Source organism: Scyliorhinus torazame, chromosome 10 (genome assembly GCF_047496885.1).
Source record: "Scyliorhinus torazame isolate Kashiwa2021f chromosome 10, sScyTor2.1, whole genome shotgun sequence".
Taxonomy (NCBI): domain Eukaryota; kingdom Metazoa; phylum Chordata; class Chondrichthyes; order Carcharhiniformes; family Scyliorhinidae; genus Scyliorhinus; species Scyliorhinus torazame.
Genome location: NC_092716.1, coordinates 149,116,028 through 149,139,254, shown reverse-complemented (window position 1 = coordinate 149,139,254; position 23,227 = coordinate 149,116,028). Strand labels below are relative to the sequence as shown.

Below are 23,227 nucleotides of genomic sequence, written 5' to 3'. Positions count from 1 at the left end.
TGGGCCATTCACATAATTTCTGACCCATTCCTTTTCACCCGCGTTGAACTACCTTTCTCGGCGAGTGTTGTCGTGGCCCCTGCATGGGGCCTCTTGGTGTCGCTCTACTCTTCCGCCTAAATTTGGGAATAGTAGGTTCAGCCGGGTTCGGAGTCATCTATCTGTCCACGAGTAGCTCCGCTGGTGCTATTCCCATCGTGGCGTGTGGTGTTGTCCTATAGTTGAATAGCCCGCGTGACAGTTTAGTGTCTACTGATGCTGCTGACTGTTTTTTCAACCCAACTTTTAGGGTCTGGACGGCGCACACCGCCAACCCATTTGATGCCGGGTGGCATGGTGCCGTCCTTATGTGCCGAATGCCATTCGACTTCATACATTTTGTGAAGTCCTGGTTGGTGATGGTTCAATGGTTGCTGTTGTATTTGCCGAGTTCATTTTGTAGACATCCAGCCATTTGGAATGGGCGTCTACTATCACAAAACATTGAACCCATCTGCACACTCGACATGAAGTTGCGACGATGGTCTACCCAGCCATTCCCATGGCTGCAGCGGGGCTGCTGGTGGCATCTTCTGCCTTTGTTGCCATTCTTGGCACCAACCTAACAATGCCTCTACATCTGTGCCAGCTCCTGGCCAGCACCTTCATTTTTGAGACTCCAGGGTGCCCATGATGTAGTTCAGCCAGTATGGCTCGACAGCCTTGACTTGGAACTATTACTCGAGCTCCCCACAGCAGTATCCAGTCTTCCACAGTGATCTGCTCTCTTCTACTCCAGTAGGTGTGGAATTCTTCCTGGACCGGTCTTTCCATCTCCCCCGTTAGCACAATGTGTTTAATTTTTGCTAAAACCGGGTCCCTTTGTGTCCACAAATGAATGTTTTGTGCGGCCACTGGAAAGGAATCCAGGAAATGTAGCGTCATCACTGTTTCTTCTATTCTGGGTATCAATGGCGGTGTGTCTGGTAATAGCAACCTGCTTAGTGCATCGGCGTTTGCCACCTGGGATCCCAGCCGGTGCTCCAGTTGCTATTGGTATGCTGCCAGTAGTAGGGCTCAGCGTTGGATCCAGGCCGAAGCTATTGGTGGCACCACTTTATCTTCTTTCAGCAAGACCAGCAATGGCTTGTGGTCTGTGGTTATCGTGAATTTCCGCTCATACAAGTACTGGTGAAATTGCTTCACCGCGAAGATCACAGCCAGTCCTTCTTTTTCAATTTGGACGTACCTTCACTCTGCTGCTGCTAACGTCCTGGAAGCAAACGCTATAGGCCATTCCTGTCCATTTTGACCTCTGTGTGCCAGAAATGCCCCAATGCCATATGGAGATGCGTCGCACGTGAGCACCAATTCTTTCCTGGGTCATAGTGTGCCAAGATGTTTTCTGAGGAGAGCTGTTGTTTGATCTTCTTGAAAGCCCTGTCTTGGTGGGCGGACCACTCCCAGGCTTGCCCTTTTTTAGTAATTGGTGGAGGGGGTCCAAGATGGAAGCCCTGTTCTGTATGAACTTTCCGTAGTACTTCACCAGTCCTACAAAAGATCTTAACTCCTGGATTGTGGTGGGGGCCGGGGCATCTTTAATCACCCTCACCCGATTCTCCAAAGGGTGTAGCCCTGACTTGTCAACCTTGTAACCCAGATAAGTTATTTGAGGAACTAAAAAATCACATTTCTTCCCCTTTAGGCGCACACCTGCTGCTGAAAACCTCCTAATGACGTCCTCCAGTTTTTGCAGGTGTTCTGCCCCCGTTTTTCCCATAATGAGGACGTCGTCCAGGTAAATGGAGACCTGTGGTAACCCTTGTAATATATTCTCCATTATCCTCTGGAATATTGCACAGGCTGACGATACCCCGAAGGGTAATCTTGTGTACTGAAAAAGGCCCTACAAGGTGTTTATCGTTGAGAATATTTGAACTCTTCATCCAGCTTCAGATATGCGTGTCACATATCCAGCTTTGAGAATAAGAGTCCTCCAGCCAGCTTCATAGAATCCTTTCAATCGGGGGAATTCGGTATTTGGCCAGTCGTGAGAAGAGATTAATCGTTTGTTTGAAATCTCCACAAAGACGGTCCGAGCCGTCCAGCTTAAGGATAGGCACCATGGCTGCCGCCCACTCTGCAAGCTGGACTGGTTTTATTATTCCTTCCCGCTCCAATCTTTTGATTTCCGTATCGACTTTCTGCCTTAATGCAAAGGGTACCGGTCGTACCTTGGAGAATTTTGGGACTGCCTCTGGATCAACGTGTAATGTCGCCTTTGCTTCCTTTATTGTTCCAAGCCCTTCTCGGAAAACCTCTGTGTATCTGCACAGGAATTCGCTCAAGCGACCATTTTCCAGTTGGAAAATGTTTACCCAATCCAGCTGAATCTCTTTTAGCCAGTTTTGTCCAAATAAACCCGGTCCCGCACCTTTCACTACCATTAAAGGCAGCCTAACCAGTTGCTCGCCATAAGCCACAGGGACATGTGTTGTGCCCAACACTCTGTGGTTCCCCCGTGTCTGTTCTCAGTTTTGCCGAGGTCCTGGTTAGGGATAAGGTTGGAGTCCAGTGCGAATTTTATTAAATACTGTTTCCCCCATCACTGATACGGCTGCTCCCGTGTCGGCTTCCATTAATATGGACGTCCATTGAACCTTATGGTTAATTTAATGGTTTCTGATTTAACCATCATTACTCAATTTAGTTGTCTCTCATCGGAGGTAGGTGGGGCTTCTAGGGTGTGCATTCTCCTGTACCTCGGCCTATGTGTCCTTCTCCAAGATGTTGGTTTTGGGCTTCTATTTCTCCTCTCTGGCTCCAATCTCTGGCAACAACTACAATATCTTGCCAGGCTAAAAGCTGCAGGGGCTACCGCCTGTCTGCTCCTAATTTTCCCGTGCATGGGAGCAGTTCTGCGAGTGGGCCTGGGTTCCTCAGTGTCTGAGTCATTCCAGAGGGTGGTTATGCAATTGCCTACCCCCCAGCGGTAGTCCCTTAACTCAGTTTCACTGGTATAGGCGTCTATCTCCATCGGAGTACCCTGTAACTCATGTGCTCCACTCGCCGTTTTTTTAAGGACTGGTCAGCTGCAATGCTTGTTTGCAATCCAGCTTGGCCTCTGCTCGCAGACTTTTTGTATTGTTAAATCATGTATTCCGCACACCAATTGATCACAGACATCTCATTTAGCATCAGGCCAAATTGGCAAGCGTCTGCTAATGACCTTAATCTTGTTAAAAAGTTAGTGACTGACTACCCAATATCTCGGAATGCTGAGTAAAACCAGTACGTTTGCAGGATCAGAGGTGGCTTATAGTTAGAGTACTTTTTTTAACTAAGTCCTTCAATTCCAGGAAAGTTTGTGTGTCCGGTGCCTCCGGAAAAATGAGATTGCACATAATGGCAAAAGCTGCCGGCCCACACGCAGTCAGTAGAATTACCCATTGCTTTTCATCCAGAACTATATCGTTTGCTCCAAAAAAACACTTCACCCGCTCTACATATGGGCCCAGTCTTCCACTGCAGGGTCAAAAGAAACCAACTTCCCAAATAAAAGGCATTTTGCTTACCCTCAATATGTGACAGCTGCTAATGAGCAGGTTCCTTCGGGTCGTTCCGTTTTTCGCGTCACCACTGTAATAAGTCCAAGGAGGTAGAAGTTCCCTCACCAGAATTCCTTTTATTGACAAACTAACAGACGAACAACCACGTGCATTCAGCTTGCTGTCTACACTGCAAGTGCAGAGGATCTGACACTCCCTGTTATATGCAGATGTGGCGGTATCCACCCTTATTAAAAGCTGATCAGAATTGACTTTATATTAAATCATATATTCACTATATTAAAAGCTGATCTGAACTGATTGTATATTAAAACATGTATTTAACTCTATATTGAAAACTAATGACTGATGAAGTCATGTCTGTCTTGTAAACCATTACTTATCGCAATAATGTCTTTCAATAAGTAGTATAGATATTACTTTGGTAAATTGGCCAGATACAATGAGCTCATTAAGCCAGTCATTACGTCAGCTGCATTAAGCGGCCTTGTCAAGAGGCCTTGCCAACTAGGGAGGCTGGTGTTTTTCTGGCGATAGCTACTGGGGGATCAATCAGGTATCTTGAGGAGCAGGTGCCCTGCTAGACCTCCTTGAAACTAAGGCCTTGCCAACCAAGAGAGACTGTTCTTTGTCTCAAAATAACTGGGGGAGTCAATCTATTTTTCAGAAGCAGGAGCTCTGCTAAAACTCCCTTCGACTCCCTTAGATAAAAAATGATGTAAAAGTTTAAGCAAAAGCGGCAAAAGAGATTTTTTCTTCTATTCAGGAACTGTTTAAAAGTTTGCTGAGAGCTTTGCCTGAAAAAGCCACTGCTCTTATCTCGACTGGTAGAGTTCTACTCTTGATTGAGTATGGAACTCCGAGACTACTAGTCGATGTAAGTATGAGATGTTTATAGCTTAAGCAAATATGTAGTTAAGAAGCTCAGAGGCTAACTCATCGCATATCCTGTAATTGTCAAACTGTATAATTTACCAAAAATACTTGTATTACCCTTTTTCTTTAAATAAATTGCGTATACATGTTACCATACAGATCCGTGTCTATTTTAATAAATAAGAGTGACATTTAACTAAGGCTCATTACATTCTCACCCCTTGAGGCTATCGAAAGGGTCACTTACCCATGCCCGGCTCTCAAGAATTAGAAATACTTAGCTGCAGTTGAGGATAAGATAGCCATCTAAGTCATAGTCTATCCCGTACACTGAAGGTAGTGAAAGCAAGGCACATTGTGAATACTATAATTAGATCTCCCCAATAGCGAGCCTTACTTTAGATATTCACAAGACCTTGTCTGGTAGATTTCAACCTCGACTAATCAGGAAGATCTTAGATCGAATACTCCTAGACTGTCACACAGAGAAAGGGATTCCCCGATTGGGCCACTAATCAGGCAATCATATTCTAATTAGCCAATCTCAAAGACCTGGCCGAAGTCATTGCAGGAACCTTCTGGTGCCAGGCCTAGCATCCAGCACAAACTCTATTCACCTCACGTCCATTTTCATTCCCTCCCCAGTCATTGTCTTGAGACTATTTGCATTCTATTGCCCTACTTGACCCTCAGATGAGTCTCCGACACTAAATCTTCTCCATCACAAACACCTGTGTAACACCATCGACCTTCACTATTTTACAGGGTGCGTCAAGCCTCTGGAATCGACTGCCTGAGAATGTGGTGGAGTCATGGCTTTCAAAAGGAAATTGGATAATGATCTGAAGGGAAAAGGGTGGAGCATGGGACTCACTAAGCTGCTCTTACCAAGAGCCGGCACAGACAGAAGGGGCTGAGTTGCCTCTTTCTGTGCTGTGACTATTATATGGTCTACTCCTGCCTCTGTGACCATCTGCTGCTGCTGAAACTTTTATCCAGGCTTTTATCATCTTCACAGTAGACTATTCCAAAACTTACTGGCTCATCCTCCAAAAACTTTCAGCTCATCTAAAACTCTGCTTTCTGTATCAAGTCTCCCCGTCATATCTGTTCTAATCAATCCTGATTTCCCAGTTGTTTCCCTTTAAAATAGAACCATTCCACTTCTGTAACCTCAATGTTCCATTTCTCTGACATTGGTCTTGTGCATCACTTCCTCCCTTCACCTCAGAAATAAAGGGCAACTATCATCCATCTGGGTAATGCCCTTTGGAATTCTCTCCCTAAATCTTCCCAGAGAGTATTGGACAAAATTGCAGAGGTGGGAAGAGCTTTTAAATGTTCGGCATTGGTGGATTGGGAGTCAACATAGTCCAACGGGTTAATGTGTGACGAAGACTTGCTGTATGATGGGATACAGGTTGCAGAGTTATAGATAAGCTGAAGGCTATAGGAAGTACAGAAAGTGGGGCTTGGCCAGGAGAGCATTAATAAAGATAGATATTGTAATTGTGGTTATGCTCCTGGACGAATAACGCAGAGGCCTGGACCTCCGGAGACATAAGAATGAAAAGGAAATTGCATTTCTATAGCACTTTTCATGTCTATCAGGAGTCTCAAAGTGCTTTACAGCCAATTAAAAGTTTTTTGAAGTGTAGTCACTATTGAAATGGACCTGCAGCAGCTCATTTGCGCACAGCAAACTCTTTCAGTAATGTTGTTGAGGGCTAAATATTGGCAAGTACACGGTGGATAACTCCCTTGCCCTTCTTTGAAATAGAATGAGGAGATCCTTTATGCCCACCTGAGAAAGCAGGCGGGGGTCTAATCTGCAAGACAGAAACTCAACAGTGCATCATTCCCTCCGTAATGAACTGGAGTGTTAGTCTTGAATTTTGAGGTCAAGACCTTGGAGTGGGACATGAACCCGTTCAAATTGAGTAATTTGAACTCAGTTCATGAAATAAATCGAAACTTTAAAAAAACAAGACTAGGTATCGGTGACCGTGAAACCACTGGAATGTTATAAAATCCCATCTCAATAAGTATCCTTTAGGCAAGGAAATGTACTGGCCTCCATTACCTCGTGCGGCCTAGGTGTGACTCTGAGCTCATAGCAATGTGATTGACTCTTAACTGCCTTCTGAAATTGGTCTAGCAAGCCACTCTGTTTATCAAAGCACTACAATAAAGTCTAATACAAGTAAATCACTGCACTGTGCGTGTATCCACTCCACATCGACTGCAGCAGTTCAAGGAAGTTCACCATCATCTCCTGGGACAATTAGGGCTGGCCGTCTCAGCAATGCCCACATTTCACAAATCTTTTTAAAAATCAGTAAGTGACAAAGTAGCAGATGACAGTTTCAATGTTAGATGGTTAAGGTGCCATTGTGATGGGCAGGATATGGGGTCAGAAACAGTTCAAGGGAAGACAGGATGCAGAGATTGTGAACAATTTGGTTCAAGCTGCGACAGTATCCAACACCCCCTCCCCTCCCGCAACCGCCAGAGTGGGATGGAATTGGGGACAAAGGCAGGGAGCTTGCGGCAGGAATCAAGGAAGATAGTTTCAGTTTTCCCAAGGGTTAGCAAGAGGAACTGCCACTCCCCCAAGACTGGATCTGGAGAAACAGTCTGACAATTAAGATAGTGGAGGGGTACAGAGAGGCTGAGGGGGAGGGTTGTGGATTGCAAACATTTATACAGAAATTATGCAGAAGTTAGGGAGTTTAGGGGTGGCATTGTGGCACAGTGGTTAGCACTGCTGCCTCATAGCATCAAGGACCCCGGTTCAATTCTGGTCTCGATCAATTGCCTCTTAGAGTCAAAGGATGTGTAGGTTAGATGGGGCTACGGGGATAAGGCAGGGGTGTGGGCCGAGATAGGATGCTCTTTCGGAGGGCCAATGTAGACTCAGTGTAGACTGATTGTGAGCTATAGGGATTCTATGGTAATTAACTTCAAATTCTGTGGATGACATCACCAAGGGGGAGTGTGTAAATATGAAGTAGAAGGAACCAAAAAATAGGATTTTGGTATTTTAAAACAAAACTTTATTATGAATACAATATTAAACTCTTTAACTTCACACCCAGAAAGAACAGCTTACAATTACCCTTTAACACTACTACTCAATCCCCTATTAAACAACAAGAAAAGCAACACACAGCTCTCAATCCAGTTTAAAATCAGCAGGGCATAGAGTAATGATTGTTTTGTTTGATTTGGGTCCGAGTTAAAACCCCTGCAGACTCTGGCTGAATATCTTCAAATAACTACTTCAACTGGGTTGTTTCAGCCTCTACCGTCTACCTGTTTTCAGACAAAACTGCTGTTTTTAAAAAATTGTTACTGTTTTTTGAATGTTGATTCCGGAGTTGAGAGGATTGGCTTATAAGGAGAGACTGAGTAGATTGCGACTATACTCATTGGAATTTAGAAGAATGAGAGGGGATCTTCTCGGAACATATAAAATTATGAAGGGAATAGATAAGATAGAAGAAAGGAGGTTGTTTCCACTGACGGGTGAAACTAGAACTAGGGGGCATAGCCTCAAAATAGGGGGGAGCAGATTTAGGACTGAGGTGAGGAGGAAGGATTGTGAATCTGTGGAATTCCTTACCCAGTGAAGTAGTTGAGGCTACCTTGTTAAATGTTTTTAAGGCAAAATTAGATTTTGTTTTGGACAGTAAAGGAATTAAGGGTTATGGTGAGCGGCGGGCAAGTGGAGCTGAGTCCACAAAAAGATCAGCCAGGATCTTATCGAATGGCAGAGCAGGCTCGAGGGTCAGATGGCCCAGTCCTGCTCTTAGTTCTTGTGTTCATTTGTTATCATGTTGAACTGGGGGAAAAAACGGCCTTTAAAAAAAACAAGGGTAACCAGATCAGACTTCAATCCTTCCCTCCAAAAGCTTTTTTAAAAGTCTTTCCCTCTCTTAGCTCTATCCAGCACTGACATCATCTCTCCAAGCTGAAAAAATATTAACTCCCCAGGGACTGAAAGCACATCTACTCCCCAGTGATTGTCCCCTGTCAAACCAAGTGCTTTAGCCCAGACTTAAAAAACACATTCCTCTTGGTCAATTTCACCTTCTTATAAAAAAACTCAAACATACTAGCCCCTAGGTTTTTAAACCCTTAAATTGCCCAATACATTTGTAATCCAATTTTCCTAAAGTCCTCCATTCGTCACAAACCATGAATGTACAAATACAATAAACTTACAGATAAAGACAATGAAATGGCAGAGATATTAAGGAATTATTTGCCTTAGTATTTACCAGGAAGGCGAACATAATGGACATAACATTACAAGAAATCGGCAAAGTTTAGAAAGAAAAAGGGGGGAGATAATTGATAAACTAAACAAAGAAATTCTGGCTCTATAGAAGACATAGTTGTATATCAATAATTAAAGAGGTTATAACATAGGCACTATGACACAAATATAACATTCATTCAAAAACACAATACTATTGGAGAACTGGTTGGCTGTTTATATGTTACTATATTTGATAAAGGGAAAGAGAACAAGTCCAGGTTATAGATCAATTAGCTCAACTAAGTGATAGGAATGATAATGGAATCTTTACGGAAAGATGTGGAGCCGAGTCCACAAAAGATCAGCCATGATCTCATTGAATGGCAGAGTAGGAGCGAAGGGCCAGATGGCCTACCCCTGCTCCTAGTTCTTATTATTGTAGCCATCTGGGATGGCCACTTCCACAATACAAAATGGACATTTGCAAAGATTGCAGGGAAATATGGACAATGCTAAGAAAGCAGGCAGGCACAGAGCCTGTCTGCATATTGGAGAAACACCTCCCAGACGAGACCGAAACTGTAGGCCCATTAACATACGGATGGCCCATCTCAGGGTACAAAGGAAAATACTTAAGTAACCGATCTGGCACCAGACCTCATGACGCCAGTTCCCCAAACCGAAAGCGTAAACAAAGCAGGCCAATGGCCACCTAGGACACGCCCAGCCATCAGGGCACCCACCCCTTTATTGGTCAAGATCAATACGAGTGATCAAGATACGGCCCAATTGATTGGGGCCAAGTTCAAGGTCCGCCCAAAAGCGCGCGAAGCCCCTTTCGGGTAGAAGAAGAAGGCCCCAAGAGAGAATTCGCTCTCTTGGACTTGGCTCTCACAGCGGAGAGACTCGTCCACCAGCTGGACTTGGTTCTCACAGGAGAGAGAGACCCATCCACCAGAAGCAAGTAAGTCCAAGGTCAACGCTCGCTACCAGACAGCCGACCTTAGCTGTTCTCCTCTACCACTTCGACCCCAGCAGCCTCAGAACCGAACAACGGCCATTGTTCCTCTGACTGAGTGGGCGCCCGAAGCTAAGTATAGGCTTTAGCAGTAGCGATAGTTTAGTCTGTAGTATTTCGTGCATGAGTAGATATTGCTGTGTGTGTAAATAAATAGTATTGACTTTGAACTAACTAACTGGTGTACCGACTCTTTGATCAGTATTCGGTTTAGAACAGAAGAACTAGGAGCAGGAGTAGGCCATCTGGCCCCTCGAGCCTGCTCCACCATTCAATGCGATTATAGCTGATCTTTTGTGGCCTCAGCTCTACTTTCCGGCCCGAACACCATAACCCTTAATCCCTTTATTCTTCAAAAAACTATCTATCTTTATCTTAAAAACATTTAATGAAGGAGCCTCTACTGCTTCCCTGGCAAGGAATTCCATAGATTCACAACCCTTTGGGTGAAGAAGTTCCTCCTAAACTCAGTCCTAAATCTACTTCCTCTTATTTTGCGGCTATGCCCCCCAGTTCTGCTTTCACCCGCCAGTGGAAACAACCTGCCCGCATCTATCCTATCTATTCCCTTCATAATCTTATATGTTTCTATAAGATCCCCCCTCATCCTTCTAAATTCCAACGAGTACAGTCCCAGTCTACTCAACCTCTCCTCGTAATCCAACCCCTTCAGGTCTGGGATTAACCTAGTGAATCTCCTCTGCACACCCTCCAGTGCCAGTACGTCCTTTCTCAAGAAAGGAGACCAAAACAGTACACAATACTCCAGGTGTGGCCTCACTAACACCTTATACAATTGCAGCAGAACCTCCCTAGTCTTAAACTCCATCCCTCTAGCAATGAAGGACAAAATTCCATTTGCGTTCTTAATCACCTGTTGCACCTGTAAACCAACTTTTTGCGACTCATGCACTAGCACACCCAGGTCTCTCTGCACAGCAGCATGTTTTAATATTTTATCATTTAAATAATAATCCCTTTTGCTGTTATTCCTACCAAAATGGATAACCTCACATTTGTCAACATTGTATTCCATCTGCCAGACCCTAGCCCATTCACTTAGCCTATCCAAATCCCTCTGCAGACTTCCAGTATCCTCTGCACGTTTTGCTTTACCACTTATCTTAGTGTCGTCTGCAAACCTGGACACATTGCCCTTGGTCCCCAACTCCAAATCATCTATGTAAATTGTGAATAGTTGTGGGCCCAACACTGATCCCTGAGGGACACCACTAGCTACTGATTGCCAACCAGAGAAACACGCATTAATCCCCACTCTTTGCTTTCTATTAATTAACCAATCCTCTATCCATGCTACTATTTTCCCCTTAATGCCATGCATCTTTATCTTATGCAACAACCTTTTGTGTGGCACCTTGTCAAAGGCTTTCTGGAAATCCATATATACCACATCCATTGGCTCCCCATTATCTACCGCACTGTTAATGTCCTCAAAAAATTCCACTAAATTAGTTAGGCACAACCTGCCCTTTATGAACCCATGCTGCGTCTGCCCAATGGGACAATTTCCATCCAGATGCCTCGCTATTTCTTCCTTGATGATAGATTCCAGCATCTTCCCTACTACCGAAGTTAAGCTCACTGGCCTATAATTACCCGCTTTCTGCCTACCTCCTTTTTTAAACAGTGGTGTCACGTTTGGTAATTTCCAATCTGCCGGGACCACCCCAGAGTCTAGTGAATTTTGGTAAATTATCACGAGTGCATTTGCAATTTCCCTAGCCATCTCTTTTAGCACTCTGGGATGCATTCCATCAGGTCCAGGAGACTTGTCTACCTTTAGCCCCATTAGCTTGCCAATCACTACCTCCTTGGTGATAACAATCCTCTCAAGGTCCTCACCTGTCATAGCCTCATTTCCATCAGTCACTGGCATGTTATTTGTGTCTTCCACTGTGAAGACCGACCCAAAAAACCTGTTCAGTTCCTCAGCCATTTCCTCATCTTCCATTATTAAATCTCCCTTCTCATCCTCTAAAGGACCAATATTCACCTTAGCCACTCTTTTTTGTTTTATGTATTTGTAGAAACTTTTACTATCTGTTTTTATATTCTGAGCAAGTTTACTCTCATAATCTATCTTACTCTTCTTTATAGCTTTTTTAGTAGCTTTCTGTTGCCCCCTAAAGATTTCCCAGTCCTCTAGTCTCCCACTGATCTTGCTACTTTGTATGTTTTTTCCTTCAATTTGATACTCTCCCTTATTTCCTTAGATATCCACGGTCGATTTTCCCTCTTTTTACCGTCCTTCCTTTTTGTTGGTATAAACCTTTGCTGAGCACTGTGAAAAATCACTTGGAAGGTTCTCCACTGTTCCTCAACTGTTTCACTATAAAGTCTTTGCTCCCAGTCTACCTTAGCTAGTTCTTCTCTCATCCCATTGTAATCTCCTTTGTTTAAGCACAAAACACTAGTGCTTGATTTTACCTTCTCACCCTCCATCTGTATTTTAAATTCCACCATATTGTGATCGCTTCTTCCGAGAGGATCCCTAACTATGAGAGCCTGAATCAATCCTGTCTCATTACACAGGACCAGATCTAGGACCGCTTGTTCCCTCGTAGGTTCCATTACATAATGTTCTAGGAAGCTATCGCGGATACATTCTATAAACTCCTCCTCAAGGCTGCCTTGACCGACCTGGTTAAACCAATCAACATGTAGATTAAAATCCCCCATGATAACTGCTGTACCATTTCTACATGCATCTGTTATTTCTTTGTTTATTGCCTGCCCCACCATCATGTTACTATTTGGTGGCCTATAGATTACTCCTATCAGTGACTTTTTTGCCTTACTATTCCTGATTTCCACCCAAATGGATTCAACCTTATCCTCCATAGCACCGATGTCATCCCTTACTGTTGCCCGGATGTCATCCTTAAATAACAGAGCTACACCACCTCCCTTACCATCCACTCTGTCCTTCCGAAAAGTTTGATACCCTCGGATATTTAACTCCCAGTCGTGACCATCCTTTAACCATGTTTCAGTAATGGCCACTAAATCATAGTCATTCACGATGATTTGCGTCATCAACCCATTTACCTTATTCCGAATACTACGAGCATTCAGGTAAAGTACACTTATGTGAACTTTTTTACCTCTGTTCTAAAGCTTAACACCTCGATCAGTAACCTCTCCTAAGTTATATTTCCGCTTAACCTTTCTCCTAATTTTCCTTGTCGTTGAACCCATATCTTCATGTAACAACCTGCCGCGTCGCTTACCATTAATGTTTTCACTTCCCGTTTTATTTATTTTAGTATTCCTTGTGAACACTAAAGGACAGTGTCCTTTTGAACCTTGTGACGGTATCGAAAGATACCTGGCGACTCTAAAGCAAACGTAATTAGAATTAAGGAAGGCGACCATATTGACCGCCATATTTAGAAACAACCAAAGAGAGCAACATTCACTGGCGACTCCACCGGGACTCGACCTAGAAGTGGCCTAGTCACTCCGAGAGAACCCAAATTTGAATTGAAATCCAATTGGAAACAGAAAAACCACAAGTGTAAGAACGATACTGATCAAACCTCCAAGATTCGGAAGTCTGTTAATGCATGTGTACTAACAGGGATATTAGGTAAATCGGAGAGATTTTGTTGTGTAAAACTGTCGGGAGTTTTGTAGGCCGGAAATTAGCAGAAGCCGTACCCATGTTTACATCACCACTTTATCACCCCCTATTCCAAATTCGGTAGAAACTACAGAGATAGAGAAAAATGGCAATGAAGGCAATGGAATGCCTTATGAACCCCCAAGAATTTGAGGTCGCAGCGACCAGTAGAGTAGGACAGTGTCCCGTATGGAAAGAAGAGATCAGAAAATATCTCAAAGGGAAAGGATGGCTCCTTTGGAGTGAATTCTGCGCCAATGATGAAACAGGTCCCGGATGTATAGGGCATACTTGGTAGGAGAACCTGACAGAGATCCATAAAAAGAGCTTGGGGAAAGCTCGCAAGCCGATGGCAATTGTGTCCTGTCTGGCACAATTGCGAGGCACAGAGGAGGTCGTGAGGACGCTCCGTAGAGAGATTGAGGAGAGAGACAAGAGTAGTGAAGGAGATGTGAACGGATATGAGAGAGAGAACAAGGAACTGAGAGAGCAGTTAGCGGCGAGGGACAAGGAGGTGAAGGAGGCCAAGCGGGCACACCAGTCTTGTCTCGCCCATTTGAGCAGCTTTCAGTCCCAATATGACAAAGCCGACCAAGACACGCAACGCGCAATGTTGGTAAGACAGGAAACCGAACAGGTTGAGCAGTTGCAGAAACAGTGCAGCGACTTAAAAGCAGCCCTACGAGCACTCCACACTGCCACGACGGAATAAAAGCAGAGCTCGGTAGATCACGCAAAGTGCCGGAAGCAAATTGCAGAATTGCAATCTCTGCTTTCTGTTCAGAATGGGTTTCAGAATACGTTTGGACCCCAGTTAGACCAGGAAAACGGCCCTGATTGGCAGGAGTTAAATGAGACTGCCCCCAGATATGTACATGGGACATGTACACAGGAAAACCCCCAGAAACGAAAACGCACCCCAACCCCCGACTGCACAAGCAGAACACACCCCTATGAACCCTGTAACCACACATCGCAGGGCCGCAGCAGAAGGAGATTCAGATTTCCTACACACTACCCCATTAACCATCACCCAATTACAGGACGCGTGTGATAAAATAACACCGTTCCTACACATCGGACCCCACCAGTTCTTTGCTAGAGTGAAACAGCAGGCGACCATGTACGGCCTGGATGAAAAGGAGCAAGTGAAGCTCACAGTTTTAAGCCTCGACCCTTCAGTCGTGGCAGCTCTTCCCGACCCACAGACTGTAGGAGGAGGCACACTCCAAGAAATGCACACAGCGATCCTAGATGCAATCGGCTATAATAAAGGAGACCCCGTAGAAGGCCTAAACAAGTGTAGGCAAAAGAAGACAGAGCACCCCACAGCATTTGCAGGACGCATGTGGATACATTTCACGGCAGTATTCGGAGAGTTAGCCCATGCCCATTTGTCCCCAGATAATATGGCCAAATGGACTTGCACCCTAGCCTCTCATGCGACAGAGGCAGGACAGAGAGCTTGCGCAAATTACGACCCCTCAGACGAGGCCCACAACGAGAAATGGGTTTTGAAAAGATTGTCCTGTGCTTGGGAACAGTCCATCCAGGCAAAACCGCATTTGTTAAAACAGAGGCAGAACAGGCAGACTTGCATCCAGTTAGGACGCACCAGAACCCCGCATGGGTAAATGAGGGCAGGAACAGCCCACAGCAACCCAAATCCAGGAGTGTTACAATTGCGGACAATTAGGACACGATGCACGAGAGTGCAATGCGCCCCAGAAGCAGCAGAGAAACCAACAGACAGGCACCCTAAATAAGAATAGGGCAAAGCCAATTCACAGTGATAGTGCCCGTTCTGAGAACGCAGATATGAACGGCAGCGACTGACGGGGTTCGGGCTCCCCAACTTGGGTCTGCCAAACCCTTTGGGACAAGTCCGGTAGACCTGTAGTGGCAGGCACAGTCCGGGGACACCCCGTAGAATTCCTTTGGGACACAGGAGGGTCCCGCACTACGCTCAATTCCTCCACCATGTTTCAGCGAGACACGTGGCCCACGACAGACACCATTACACTCAGCGGTTTTACAGGTCATTTACAGCAGGGACACATCACAGCCTCTGTAGCAATCCAGATAGGGAACATTAAAACTAAACACCCCGTAGTTCTGATCGATCTACCCCAGACAGCCGAACACACCTTAGGAATTGACTTCATGAGCTCCCACAGCCTCTCATTCGATCCGGTAAATAAATGTGTATGGAGAATGGCAAAGGCAGCACGAGCCCCCGCCACACTCACAGTTGGAGAGTATGGAAATAGGATCAGCGCAGTAGGAGACTTCTGGTTCGACCCTCGAGCCATTCGTCAGGACAAACATGTTAGGTAAGTCCTGCAGCAACACAAAGCAGCATTTGCACAGCACAAGCACGACTGTGGCAAGATCGCTGGCTTGGTGAATATTACAGGTCCCGACCCCAGACCCCAAAAGCAATACGGTTTTCCCCAAGAAGCAGAGGGAGAAATCTCAAAAGTTATACAGAGTTTGCTTGATCAAGGCGTACTCCGATCAGTAGTCTCCACGAATAACGCACCAATTTGGCCCGTCAGGAAACCCGATGGATCATGGCGACTGACCATTGATTACCGGGAACTGAACAAAGCAACCCCAGTAGCAGCCCCCACCGTAGCCACGAGTCCTGAGACCATGCTCAAACAGGGACTACAGTCAAAAACAAATTTGGTTTTGGACATTAGCAATGGCTTTTGGTCCATTCCATTGGATAAAGCGTGCCAATATAAATTTGCATTCACATTCTAGCAGTATACATGGACATGCCTTCCACAAGGCTTCCACAATTCCCCCTCCATTTTCCACCGACAGCTGGCAAATGGATTAGCAACATTTTCCCAACCCAATTGTCTGGTCCAATCTGTAGATGATCTGCTACTACAGAAAGACACAAAGGGAGAGCACATTTCGCTTCTCACCGAACTTTTAGGACTCCTACAACAAATTGGCTGTAAAGTGAACCCCAGAAGGCCCAGATTTTACAGGAAAAAGTGATTTACTTAGGTACAGTAATCACACATGGCAAACGCGAGATCGAGCAGAAAAGAAACGACTCAATCATCAAATTACCCCTGCCCTGTAACGTCATAGCCCTCCGGTCATTTCTAGGACTGGTTGGCTACTGCAGAAACCATATCGACGGTTTTGCCACACAGGCAGCGCCCCTATCCGAACTTCTCAAGAAGCAGGCACCTTGGGAATGGCTTCCACAGCACATGGATGCCGTGAATGCTTTAAAAAGAGCCCTCAGCACAGCCCCCGCATTACAGGTCCCAGATCCACTTTCCCATACGCAACTGAGGTTGCAACTACCAACCGAACCCTTTCGGCCGTGCTCCTCCAAGAACGACATGATCGATTAGGCCCCGTGGCATACGCCTCACGTGTATTAGATCCAGTCGAGCACTGATATTCTGCCTGCGAAAGGCACCTGCTTGCAGTTTTTTGTAGTAGTACAATACTTCACCTACATTACAGGACTCAACCCCATCACCATTCTCACTGAACACACCCCAACACAGCTACTATTAGATGGTCGACTTAAAGATGGCACAGTCACCCAGAACCGCGCAGACCGTTGGACCCTCTTTTACAGGAACAGGACATCACAGTTAAGAGAACCAAGACCCACACTTTCCTAGCCGGCAATTTACAATATGCAGGTACTCCACGTGAGTGAGAGATCATCACCACTAAACATAACACAGGACCCTTTATACCTCAGTCAGCTCCCAGGAAAGCAGGTACTACACCCCAGAGACCCCAGCCCACAGACACATGCACACCCCTGAGAATCTATGTGGATGGCTCGTCCACAGTTCTAAACGGGAAAAGAATTACCGGTTGCGGTATTTATGTAGAGGACACGCAGGGACGCGCCCCAGAAGAGATTTCGTTAAAATTTCCAGGACATCTAGGCGCACAGGCAGCAGAACTGACAGCCATAGCTTACATTGTAAATCACCCCGACTCGTTTCTGACCCCAGCAGACATATATTCGGACAGTTTATATGTCTGCAACAGTTTAACAGAATTCCTACCCCTGTGGGAAACTAGAGGATTCGTTTCCGCAGGCGGAAAGCCCCTACCCTCAGCCCCATTACTCCAACATATTCTGAAATCGGCCAAAGATAGGAAATATGGAATCATCAAAGTTCGCAGTCATCATTGTTCCCCCCCCCCCCCCCCCCCCCCCAGTAACGTTAAAGCAGACACCCTCGCAAAGGCAGGTTCCAGACATGGTCACTTTTGGAACCCCCCCCCAAAAGCGCCCCAGTACGCGGTTCAGGTCTCATAGACCAATATTCAAGATTTGGCCAAGGCTCAAAAGGAAGATGAGAAGCTCAGGGAAGTTTGAAAAGGCAACTTCCCAGCCCCTTACGATAAGTTTAAAAACCCGATAACTACACATGACGATGCGATTCTCAAAGACGGCATTTATGTAGTCCCCAGCCAGGACAGGAATCAAATTATTTGTCAGTTCCATGACAATCATGGACACCAGGGCATTGAACCCACCCTAGCTACCTCAGACCCCTCTGCTGGTGGCCTGGTTTAAAAGCCAATGTTACACATTACATTGAGAATTGCTTAATCTGTGCCCAGAACAATCTGGACAGATATGCAAGAAAGGCTCAGCTTAGTCACACCCACCCCGTTAATGGCCCCTGGACAAATTTGCAAATCGACTATATAGGACCCCTACCTCCCTGCAGAAATGGGTTTTAAGTATGTGTTGGTGGTCATCGACACTTTCATAAAATGGGTGGAAGCTTTTCCATCCAGAACGAACATTGCCAAAACGACAGCTAAAATCCTAACACAGCACATCTTTACAAGATTGGGGCCTCCCACGCAGTATAGAGTCCGATCAAGGCTCCCATTTTACAGGACAAGTGATGAAAAACATCCTCACAATTTTCGGAATAAAGCAAAAGTTTCATATTGCATACCACCCCCAATCAAGCGGCATTGTAGAAAGGATGAACAGAACTCTAAAAGCCACCCTCAGAAAAATGGTGCAACAGCACAACAGCACCTGGGACACAGTTCTCCCATGAAATGAAAAAATGAAATGAAAATCGCTTGTCACGAGTAGGCTTCAATGAAGTTACTGTGAAAAGCCCCTCGTCGCCACATTCCGGCACCTGTTCGGGGAGGCTGGTACGGGATTTGCATTAATGTTCATTCGAAACACAGTATCCATGTCCACAGGATACACCCCCCACACCCTAATGACCGGAAGCCCCATGAAAGGCACAGAATATTTATTAGGACTGAATTTGGCCAGCTGCACAGTCATTGCCTTCACGCATGAGAAAGCAGTACAACAGGTTGTTGAGAATGTGAAGGCCGCCCAGCTTGCAGCAGCCGTCAGGCTAGGAACCCGCAAGAAACAAAGCAAAGCTTGCTTTGACAAAACGGTACACGCCACCGAGTTTGCAGTAGGGCAGCAAGTGATGCTATCCCTATACAACCCCAGTTCATTCCTTTCCCCCAAATTTTCCAGACCGTACTCCATCTCAGATAAAATCAGCCCCTACATGTATAAGATCATCTATCCGAATGGCAAGTCTGCGTGGTTCCACATAAACCAGCTTATGGCTCACAGAACAACCATGCACCCATCTCACTTGCAGCAGCAGATGAGCACGCCCCGCCCACGAACGACGTATTCCTACCCTCCCCCAACCTGTCCAGCCCGTCCTCAGACACAACTTCGACTCCACTCCCAGAGCCACGACTCCGCCTTTCCCTTCCTTCAACCAGCAGCGACAGCGATAGCGATGACGACAGCCCCAGCACACCACGTTACGATTACACCCCTGCACCAGGCCCCACTCCCAGCGATTCCGAACATGATTCCAGCGATCCCTTCGAGATAACGTACGTTAAAGCCCCTGACCCAGACCCACCGCCCGACGATTACGGGCTAACCCCTAGCAGCTCCAACCTCGACACAAGATTCTGGCACCGAGACAATTCGTTCAGACTCATCCGGAATGATGAGATGGACCCCAATTCGCCCCAAGCAGCTTTAGCGCACCTACTCCAGTCAAGAGTATGGCAGCCGGGAGAAGTTGATGCCATAGTGTCTGACTCCCACCAAACAACTCCCTTTGCGACTCTGTTCGCTATTGAGCAATGAGGTATCCAGATGATGGTAAAAAGGAACTGATGGAACCTGCACCATGTTTGTTATGTATGTTTGTTCGTTATTGTGAATGTTAAATGTTGTCTGTTAATTAAAAGTTTTCATGGCCCCACTCCACCAGTCTTTTGACGCCCAATGGCTATTAGAGGAACAAGTTTGTCCGCGGACAACCAATCATAGCTACTCTTCTGATTCGAAGGTAATCATAAGAGGCAGCCCCCATGACGACCACAAATTCTTACCGTTCTTGCTGGTCGCTCAGGCAGTGGAGAAACGGCACTAATCTCCGCCCTGCCTGAGGACCCCCCTCTGGTCAGCTACGCTCGGGTTGAGCACATACGACACTGGTCACCGTCCTACCTGGGGATTCCACCCATTCTTTTCCTGCCGCGGCCTATACGCACCCCATTTGCTCTTTTAGTTCAAAACTCTTTTGTTTCTTTATGGCAACCCTTAGGTTGCTTCCAGATGCTATTTACATCCTCAAACACTAGGATGGCAGATCGCACAGGCTGCGAGACGGCTCGCACTGTGTCAGTATTTTTCTCGGATGTCTTGTCCCCAAATATTTGGTTTATAACAAAAACAAAATGAGGGCACCACGGATGGTGACCAATTATAATGGGTAATTGACAATAAAGGACAGACAGACGCGATCTTAAACAAGATAATAACAGAAATTATGCTTGTGCCCATAGAACTCGGGAACCTCAGGAGCCTCAGAAGAAAAGAAGACAGCAAGAAGGAAAGATGAAGACAACCATCATGCTCTATAGGTGGATCTTAGCGGGATCCCTCCAGTTGCGTGCGGAAGCTACCCCCCTGACCCCCACCACAGAGGCCGTGAATGTTTCCCACCCCTGCCATACACTAAACCCCGAGATAGTTACCGATACACCAACCTGGTGTGACAAGTTCATCACCTGGTATTCCCTGTCCTACATTGTGGAAGCACAGTTCGTACTGGCGATACTCTGCAGTGTTGTTCATACTCTTAGACTCAGGAAATGGCGGAGAAAGGCCTCCCGCACCCCGGTATACATCCTCAGGTCGCCTATTTTCAGACTTGAAGAAACCCCGCAATCCCTTTAAGTGAATTAAAGTACATCCGTTTTTTGTGTTTGTTTCGTTTTAATAAAGAAATTTAAAACTCTGTGCTCGACTACCAAGCCAGAGAGATCTGTGTTGCTGCTATTGTACAGTTTAAAATGTTGTAGATTATTTTTGGATTGATTGAGGATAGCTCAACTTTTTCTGTATTTTGTAATGCATGCTGAATGTCATAGCACCCCGTAGAATTTTATAATGATGTATGTACATAAAATAATTTAGGTAAAAGTTTCAATTCATAGGACAGAGCAGTGTAGAGCCTGTCAGTGCTTATGGGTGCCCGACTCGGGAGGAGAACGAAGACGACGCGGTAATGTGATCCTTCACGCTTCGCATTGAGGATCACAAGGAGGGTGTGTAGCCATCTGGGATGGCCACTTCCACAATACAAAATGGACATTTGCAAAGACTGCAGGGAAATATGCACAATACTAAGAAAGCTGGCAGGCACAGAGCCTGTCTGCATATTGAAGAAACAGCTCCCAGACGAGACCGAAACTGTAGGCCTATTAGCATATGGATGGCCCATCTCCGGGAAAAAAGGAAGATATATAAGTAACCGATCTGGCTCCAGACCTCGTGGCGCCAGTTCCCCAAACCGAAAGCGTAAACAAAGCAAGGCCAACGGCCACATCGGACCCGCACAGCCATCAGGGCACCCACCCCTTTATTGGTCAAGATCAATACGAGTGATCAAGATACTGCCCAATTGATTAAAGTCCCCTTCGGGTATAAGAAGAAGGCCCCAAGAGAGAATTTCTCTCTTGGACTTGGCTCTCACAGCGGAGAGACCCATCCACCAGCTACATCAGAAACAAGTAAGTACAAGGTCAACGCTCGCTATCAGACGGACGATCTTAGTTGTTCCCCTCTACCACTTCAACCCCAGCAGTCTCAGAACCGAACAACGGCCATTGTTCCTCTGACTGAGTGGGTGTCCGAAGCTAAGTATAGGCTTTAGCAGTAGTGATAGTTTAGTCTGTAGTATTTCGTGCATGAGTAGATATTGCTGTGTGTGTAAATAAATAGTACTGACTTTGAACTAACTAACCGATGTACCGACTCTTTGATCAGTATTCGGGTTTGAACCTTGTGGCGGTATCGAAAGACACCTGGCGACTCTAAAGCAAACGTAATTGGAATTAAGGAAGGCGACCATATTGACCGCCATATTTAGAAACAACCAAAGAGAGCAATATTATGTAATAGAAAAACCATTAGATGCTGAAAATATAATTAAAAATAGCACAGATTTCAAAAGGGAAGGTCATGCTCAACAAACATGAATTATTTGAAGAGCAGTCGGGAGAATTAGATAAGTAGATATAATATAATAGATTTCTAAAAGGCCTATGCGAAAGTCCCACACCATAGACTTGGGGCAGAACATGTGGAGGGAGGGGATAAATAGCAGGCTGAATAGTGCTGGCTACAAAACTGAAGAGCGAATTTAGGAATTAAAAAGTCAGTTACTCTGATTTGCAAACAATTGCGAAGTGGTGTCTTCCTTGGTTGGTGCTGGTACTATTGTTGTTTGCCATATACAAAATATATTTAAACATGGAATTCAAAATAATAATTTTAAATTTGTAAACAATACTAAATTGGAGCACATTGTTAATACGGGACTGTGACAAATTACTGGAGGACATTAGAAAACCTACAGGACGTCTATGTACTGTAATTGGCAAATTAACTTCAATATAGGCAAGTGCGAGACGATACATTTTGATCAGAATAAGAAAGCCACATACTCGTTGGAAAATAAGTTTCTAAATTGGGTAGAAGAGCAAAGGGTACAGGTACAAAAGTCACTAAAAGCAGCAAAGCAGGTTAATAAAGCTACCAAGGCAAATGGTTTACTTCTGGAAGAGTAGAATTGTAGAGCAAAGAAGCTATGTTAAACTTGCATAGACTATTGGATAGACCACACGGTGTACTGTTCACTCTCCATATAATAAAGGATCTAGAGACACTGGAGAATGTGCAAAGAATTTACTTAGTGACGCCAAAAATGAGAGGTTGTGCCTTTGAAAAAGGAGAACACATGCTGGGGGGCTCTTTGTTTCCAGAAAATAAAAAGATGGAGTGGCAATTGGATAGATGCCTTTATAATTCTGAAAGGATTTAAATGGATAATTCCATTTGTATGGGGGGGACGGAGGAGAGGAGACCATAACTAGGGGCCATAGGTATAAAATAGTCACTAATAAATCCAATAGGAAATGCAGGAGAAAGCATTTGAATGTGGAAAGTGCTACCACATGGAATGTAAGTGAGTGTCATTGATACATTTAAACGAAAGCTAAATAAACAAATGATGGAGAAGGGAATTAAAGGAGAAGGTGAAGGACAGATGAAACAGACTGGGAGGAGACTTGTGTGGTACCTAAACACTTAGGACTGAATGGTTTGGTCTCTGTTGTAATTAAGATGTAAAACAGAAGATGTGCCCTAATTAAGACATACATTCTACATGTGTATGTGTGATATATATGCACACTCTCCAGCTTCAGAACAGTGCACGGTTCTAAACAAAAAGATTCCACACCACTTTCATTCAAAAATCAATCCTTCTCAACGCTTTGTTAAA

General features: G+C 45.2%; 1 protein-coding gene across 1 annotated transcript in view; it reads right to left on the bottom strand.

Annotated features, from left to right (window-relative positions):
- Positions 1 to 23,227, bottom strand: part of pdhx (pyruvate dehydrogenase complex component X) — a 494,696-nt gene that overhangs the window by 436,438 nt on the left and 35,031 nt on the right. The gene's annotated exons all lie outside the window — the stretch shown is intronic.